Source organism: Arachis ipaensis, chromosome B5 (genome assembly GCF_059453495.1).
Source record: "Arachis ipaensis isolate K30076 ecotype BB chromosome B5, ASM5945349v1, whole genome shotgun sequence".
NCBI classification, from domain to species: Eukaryota; Viridiplantae; Streptophyta; class Magnoliopsida; order Fabales; family Fabaceae; genus Arachis; species Arachis ipaensis.
In genome coordinates this window covers 48,899,152-48,907,111 of record NC_142440.1, presented here as the reverse complement: position 1 = coordinate 48,907,111, position 7,960 = coordinate 48,899,152, and the positions used below count along the sequence as shown (strand labels likewise).

At 39.3% G+C, this 7,960-nt stretch overlaps 1 non-coding gene across 1 annotated transcript; it reads left to right on the top strand.

Moving 5' to 3' along the window:
• Positions 1–3,854: 3,854 nt before the first annotated feature.
• LOC148564118 (small nucleolar RNA R71) lies at positions 3,855–3,962 on the top strand. Its single transcript, XR_015885211.1, has one exon. It is a non-coding gene; the product is annotated as a small nucleolar RNA R71 (small nucleolar RNA).
• Positions 3,963–7,960: the final 3,998 nt, after the last annotated feature.

Here is a 7,960-nt window from a genome sequence, read left to right as displayed (position 1 = left end):
AAACATTTTTCATTTAAGAAAGGTGATGGATTCATTTTCATAGCTTTAAGGCATAGATACTTAGACACTAGTGATCATGTAATAAAGACACAAACATAAATAAACATAAAGCACAATTTTCGAAAAACAGAAAATAAAGAACAAGGAAATTAAAGAACGGGTCCACCTTAGTGATGGCGGCTTGTTCTTCCTCTTGAAGATCTTATGGAGTGCTTGAGCTCCTCAATGTCTCTTCCTTACCTTTGTTGCTCCACTCTTATGGTTCTTTGGTCTTCTCTAATTTCATGGAGGAGGATGGAATGCTCTTGGTGCTCCACCCTTAGTTGTCCCATGTTGGAACTTAATTCTCCTAGGGAGGTGTTGATTTGCTCCCAATAGTTTTGTGGAGGAAAATGCATCCCTTGAGGCATCTCAGGGATTTCATGATGAGGAGTTTTCTTATGCTCTTGGTGAGGTTCTCTCACTTGCTCCATCCTTTTCTTAGTGATGGGCTTGTCCTCATCAATGAGGATGTCTTCCTCTATGTCAATTCCAGCTGAATTGCAGAGGTGACAAATAAGATGAGGGAAGGCTAACCTTGCCACAGTAGAGGACTTGTCTGCTACCTTGTAGAGTTCTTGGGATATAACCTCATGAACTTCTACTTCCTCTCTAATCATGATGCTATGAATCATGATAGCCCGGTCTATAGTAACTTCAGATCGGTTGCTAGTAGGAATGATTGAGCGTTGGATGAACTCCAACCATCCCCTAGCCACAGGCTTGAGGTCATGCCTTCTTAGTTGAACTGGCTTTCCTCTTGAATCACTCTTCCATTGAGCTCCCTCTTCACAGATGTCCATGAGGACTTGGTCCAACCTTTGATCAAAGTTGACCCTTCTAGTGTATGGGTGTGCATCTCCTTACATCATAGGCAAATTGAATGCCACCCTTACATTTTCCAGACTAAAGTCTAAGTAATTCCCCCAGACCATTGTAAGCCAATTCATGGGGTCCGAGTTCACACTTTGATATGATTCTTGGTGATCCATGCATTGGCATAGAACTCTTGAACCATTAAGATTCCGACTTGTTGAATGGGGTTGGTGAGAACTTCCCAACCTCTTCTTCGAATCTCATGTCGGATCTCCGGATATTCGCCCATTTTGAGCTTAAAAGGGACCTCGGGGATCACCTTCTTCTTGGCCACAACTTCATAGAAGTTGTCTTGATGCACCTTTGAGAGGAGTCTCTCCATCTCCCATGACTCGGAGGTGGAAGCTTGTGCCTTCCCTTTCCTCTTTTTAGAGGTTTCTCCGGCCTTTGGTGCCATAAATGGTTATGGAAAAACAAAAAGCTTTAGCTTTTACCACACCAAACTTATAAGGTTGCTCATCCTCGAGCAAAAAAAGAAAGAAGAGAGTAGAAGAAGAATAAATAGAGGAGATAGAGGGGGCTTTATGTTTCGGTCAAGGGGGAGAAGTAGTGTTTAGGTTGTGTAAAAATGAAGGAGTGAAGATGGGTTTATATAGGAGTGGAGAGGGGGATATGGTTCGGCCATTATGGGTGGGTTTGGGTGGGAAAGTGGTTTGAATTTGAATGGTGAGGTAGGTGGGGTTTGATAGGTGAGGGGTTTTTGGGGAAGAGGTATTGAGGTGATTGGTGAATGGGTGAAGAAGAGAGAGAGGTGGGGTAGGTGGGGATCTTGTGGGGTCCACAGATCCTGAGGTGTCAAGGATTTCTCATCCCTGCACCATGTGACGTGCAAAACGCCCCTTGCTACCAATCCTGGCATTAAACGCCAGGCTGCTGCCTATTTCTGGCGTTTAACGCCAGCTTCTTGCCTATTCCTGGCGTTAAACGCCAGTTTGGTGCCCATTTCTGGCGTTAAACGCCATGATGGTGCCAGACTGGGCTTTTAACGCCCATTCTGCTACCCTTACTGGCGTTTAAACGCCAGTAAGTTTCTCCTCCAGGGTGTTCTATTTTTCATTCTGTTTTTCCTTCTGTTTTTGTTTTTTTTCAATTGTTTTTGTGACTTCACATGATCATCAACCTACAGAAAACATAAAATAACAAAAGAAAATAGAAATTTAACATAAATAAGTAAAAATTGGGTTGCCTCCCAACAAGCGCTTCTTTAATGTCAATAGCTTGACAGTGGCTCTCATGGAGCCTCACAGATGTTCAGAGCAATGTTGGAACTTCCCAACACCAAACTTAGAGTTTGAGTCTGGGGGTTTAACACCAAACTTAAAGTTTGGTTGTGGCCTCCCAACACCAAACTTTGAGTTTGACTATGGGGGCTCTGTTTGACTCTGTATTGAGAGAAGCTCTTCATGCTTCCTCTCCATGGTGACAGAGGGATATCCTTGAGCTTTAAACACAAGGGGGTATTCATTCACTTGAATGATCAATTCTCCTCTGTTAACATCAATCACAGCTTTTGCTGTGGCTAGGAAAGGTCTGCCAAGAATGATGGATTCATCCATACACTTCCCAGTTTCTAAGATTATGAAATCAGCAGGGATGTAATGGTCTTCAACCTTTACCAAGACATCCTCTACAAGTCCATAAGCCTATTTCTTTGAATTGTCTACCATCTCCAGTGAGATTCTTGCAGCTTGTACCTCAATGATCCCTAGCTTCTCCATTACAGAGAGAGGCATAAGGTTTATACTTGATCCCAGGTCACAAAGAGCCTTCTCAAAGGTCATGGTGCCTATGGTACAAGGTATTGAGAACTTTCCAGGGTCTTGTCTCTTCAGAGGTAATCTCTGCCTAGTCAAGTCATCCAGTTCTTTAATGAGCAATGGAGGTTCATCCTCCCAAGTCTCATTACTAAACAACCTGGCATTTAGCTTTATGATTGCTCCAAGGTACTTAGCAACTTGCTCTTCAGTAACATCTTCATCCTCTTCAGAGGAAGAATACTCATCAGAGCTCATGAATGGCAAAAGTAAATTTAATGGAATCTCTATGGTCTTAGTCTGAGCCTCATATTCCCATGGTTCCTCATTAGGGAACTCCATGGAGGTCAGTGGACGTCCATTGAGGTCTTCCTCAGTGGAGATCACTGCCTCTTCCTCCTCTCCAGGTTCGGTCATGTGAGACGTGTTTATGGCCTTGCACTCTCGCTTTGGATTCTCTTCTGTATTGCTTGGGAGAATACTAGGAGGGAGTTCAGTAATTTTCTTACTCAGCTGACCCACTTGTGCCTCCAAATTTCTAATGGAGGACCTTGTTTTAGTCATGAAACTTTGAGTGGTTTTGATTAGATCAGAGACAATGGTTGCTAAGTCAGAGTGGTTTTGCTTAGAATTCTCTGTTTGTTGCTGAGAAGATGATGGAAAAGGTTTGCTATTGCTAAACCTGTTTCTTCCAATATTATTGTTGTTGAAACCTTGTTGAGGTCTCTGTTGATCCTTCTATGAGAGATTTGGATGATTACTCCATGAAGGATTATAGGTGTTTCCATAGGGTTCTCCCATGTAATTCACCTCTTCCATTGCTGGGTTCTCAGGATCATAAGCTTCTTCTTCAGAGGAAGCTTCCTTAGTACTGCCTGTTGCTGCTTGCATTCCAGACGGACTCTGAGAAATCATATTGACTTGTTGGGTCAATATTTTATTCTGAGCCAATATGGCATTCAGAGTATCAATCTCAAGAACTCCTTTCTTCTAAGCTATCCCATTATTCACAGGATTCCTTTCAGAAGTGTACATGAATTGGTTATTTGCAACCATTTCAATGAGTTCCTGAGCTTCTGCAGGCGTCTTCTTCAGATGAAGAGATCCTCCAGCAGAGCTATCCAATGACATCTTGGATAGTTCAGACAGACCATCATAGAAAAATCCTATGATGCTCCATTCAGAAAGCATGTCAGAAGGACATCTTCTGATCAGTTGCTTGTATCTTTCCCAAGCTTCATAGAGGGACTCACCTTCCTTCTGTCTGAAGGTTTTGACTTCCACTCTAAGCTTGCTCAATTTTTGAGGTGGAAAGAATTTTGCCAAGAAGGCATTAACTAGCTTTTCCCAATAGTTCAGGCTTTCTTTAGGTTGTGAATCCAACCATGTCCTAGCTCTATCTCTCACAGCAAAAGGAAAAAGCATAAGTTTGTAGACTTCAGGGTCAACCCCATTGGTCTTGACAGTGTCACAGATTTGCAAGAATTCAGCTAAGAACTGATGAGGATCTTCTAATGGAAGTCCATGAAACTTACAATTCTGTTGCATTAGAGAAACTAATTGAGGCTTAAGCTCAAAGTTGTTTGCTCCAATGGCAGGGATTGAGATGCTTCTCCCATAGAAGTCAGGAGTAGGTGCAGTAAAGTCACCAAGCACCTTCCTTGTATTGTTGGCATTGTTATTTTCGGCTGCCATGGTTTCTTTTTCCTTGAAAAGCTCTGTTAGGCCCTCTAGAGAGAATTGTGCTTTAGCTTCTCTTAGCTTTCTCTTCAAGGTCCTTTCAGGTTCAGGATCAGCTTGAACAAGTATGCCTTTATCTTTGTTCCTGCTCATATGAAAGAGAAGAGAACAAGAAAGTAGGGAATCCTCCATGTCACAGTATAGAGATTCCTTGAGGTGTCAGAGGAAAAGAAGAATAGAAGGAGGAGGTAGATAGAAGAGAATTCAAACATATAAAGAAGGAGGGAGTTCGAATTGCACCTTGAGGAAGAGTGTTAGTCCTTTAAATAGAAGGATGTGAGAAGAGGGGAAGAATTTTCGAAATTAAAGTAAAAGATTTTGAAATAATTAAAAGAAATTTTGAAAATTTGATTGATGATTTTCGAAAACTAAAATTGGGAAAGAAATTAAGTGATTTTGAAAAAGAATTTGAAATTAGAAATTAAAAAGATATGATTGAAAATTGATTTTGAAAAAGATGTGATTGAAAAGATATGATTGAGAAGATATGATTGAAAAGCAAATTAAAAAGAGAAAGTTTTTAAAATTAAAGTTGATTACTTGACTAACAAGAAATTAAAAGATATAATTCTTAAAATTTAAAATTTGATCCTTTCTTAATAGGCAAGTAACAACTTGAAAATTTTGAAGTAAATCATTAATTTTAGCAAGGATTTTTAAAAATAGTAAAAAATGGAAAAAAATTGATTTTGAAGAGATATGATTGAAAAGATATGATTTGAAAAAGATTTGATTTTGAAAAATTATGAAGATTTGAAAAAAAATTTGAGTTAAAAACAAAATCTTCCCTCTAGTGTCATCCTGGCGTTAAACGCCCAGAATGGCATCCATTCTGGCGTTTAACGCCCAGCCAGGTACCCTGGCTGGCGTTTAAACGCCAATTTTCCTTTTTCACTGGGCGTTTTAAATGCCCAGCTTTTTCTGTTTGATTCCTCTGCTAAATGTTTTGAATCTTCAATTCTCTGTATTATTAACTTGAAAAGACACAATTTTGAAAATATTTTTGAATTTTTAATGATGAGAAACAATAAAAATTACAACTAAGATCAAATAAATAATACATGCAGGACACCAAACTTAAAAATTTTCATATAGGAGACACTAACAAATTGAGAATGCATATGAGAAACAACGAAACACACAAAACAAGAGAATTTAAAGATCAGAGCAATGAAATCATCAAGAACAACTTGAAGATTAATGAAGAACATATTGCATGTTTCCGAAAAATGCAGGAAGAATGCAATTGACACCAAACTTAAAAATTGATACTAGACTCAAACAAGAAACATAAAATATTTTTTATTTTTATGATTTTATAAATTTTTTTGTGATTTTTGAAACTTATATGGAAAAGAAAATAAAGGGATTCAAAACTTTTAATAAGAATTCCAGGAATCATGCAATGTTAGTCTAAAGCTTCAGTCTAAAAAGATTAGACATGTTTGGCCAAGCTTCAGTAGGACATTACATTCAGCAGCTAAATTGATGAGAATCAATAAACTTTTGTGATGATAAGAGCATCACCTTGAAACTCTAGAATTCATTCTTAAAAATTTTGAAAAATAAAAAGAAAAGTACCTAATCTAAGCAACAAGATGAACCGTCAGTTGTCCAAACTCGAACAATCCCCGGCAACAGCGCCAAAAACTTGGTATGCGAAATTGTGATCATCAACAATGGCACCAAAGGACTTGGAGCTCTCAAACGTGAATCACACTTTGTCACAATTCCGCACAACTAACCAGCAAGTGCACTGGGTCGTCCAAGTAATACCTTACGTGAGTAAGGGTCGATCCCACGGAGACTGTCGGCTTGAAGCAAGCTATGGTCACCTTGTAAATCTCAGTCAGGCAAATTCAGATGGTGATGGAGAATTGATAATTAAAAAATGAATAAAACATAAAATAAAGATAGAGATACTTATGTAATTCTTTGGTTGGAATTTCAGATAAGCGTATGAAGATGCTTTGTTACTCCTGAACCTCTGCTTTCCTATTGCCTTCTTCCAATCATTCATACTTCTTTCCATGGCAAGCTTTATGTTGGGCATCACCGTTGTCAATGGCTACTTCCCGTCCTCTCAGTGAAAACATTTCAAATGCGCTGTCCCTGCACGGCTAATCATCTGTCAGTTCTCGATCATGCTGGAATAGGATCCATTAATCCTTTTGCGTCTGTCACACGCCCAACAATCGCGAGTTTGAAGCTCGTCACAGTCATCCCTTCCTAGATCCTACTCAGAATACCACAGACAAGGTTTAGACATTCCGGATCTCAGGAATGGCCGCTAATAATTCTAGCCTATACCACAAAGGTTCCAATCTTAGATTAGAAACCCAAGAGATACGCATTCAAGCCATTGCTAGTAGAACAGAGGTGGTTGTCAGGCACATGTTCATAGGTGAGAATGATGATGAGTGTCACGGATCATCATATTCATCAAGTTGAAGAACGAATGAATATCTTGGAGGAAAAATAGACTTGAGTTGAATAGAAAAACAATAGTACTTTGTATTAATTCATGAAGAACAGCAGAGCTCCACACCTTAATCTATAGTGTGTAGAAACTCCACCAGTTGAAAATACAAAAGTGATAATGGTGTAAGCATGGCCGAATGGCCAGCCTCCAAGGTCTAGGGACTAAACGTCCGAAGATGAAAATACAATAGCAAAAGGTCCTATTTATAGAAAACTAGTAGCCTAGGGTTTACAGAAATCAGTAATTAATGCAGAAATCTTCTTCCGGGCCCACTTGGTGTGTGCTTGGGCTGAGAATTGAAGCTTTCATGTGTAGAGACTTTTCTTGGAGTTAAACGCCAGCTTTTGTGCCAGTTTGGGCGTTTAACTCCAGCTTTTGTGCCAGTTTTGGAGTTAAACGCCAGAATTCTTGAGCTGACTTGGAAAGCCTGTTTGGGCCATCAAATCTCGGGTAAAGTATGGACTATTATATATTGCTGGAAATCACAGGATGTCCACTATCCAACGCAATTAAGAGCGCGCCAATTGGGCTTCTGTAGCTCCAGAAAATCCACTTTGAGTGCAGGGAGGTCAGAATCCAACAGCATCTACGGTCCTTTTTCAACCTCTGAATCAGATTTTTGCTCAGGTCCCTCAATTTCAGCCAGAAAATACCTGAAATCACAGAAAAACACACAAACTCATAGTAAAGTCCAGAAGAGTGATTTTTATTTAAAAACTAATAAAAATATAATAAAAACTAACTAAAATATACTAAAAACAATGCCAAAAGGCATATAAATTTTCCGCTCATCACCTACCAAGTGTTTGACAAAATGCTTGGTTGGGCTTTAGAGTAGATTTTGAGCATTCTTGTATTGGGAAGAGTAATTGGGCAATCTTGTGTCATTAATACCCAATTTAGATTGGTGATCTAGAGTTGTTAGTTAATATGATTTCCATTGTCTCTAATCTCTTGCTAATTCCATTAGTGAGTTGATTAGGACATTTGGATTGAGGTTAACTAGTCTTGTTTGACTTTCTCTCATGGAAGATAACTTACACCTTCTTCCAATGTTGGAGATGACGAA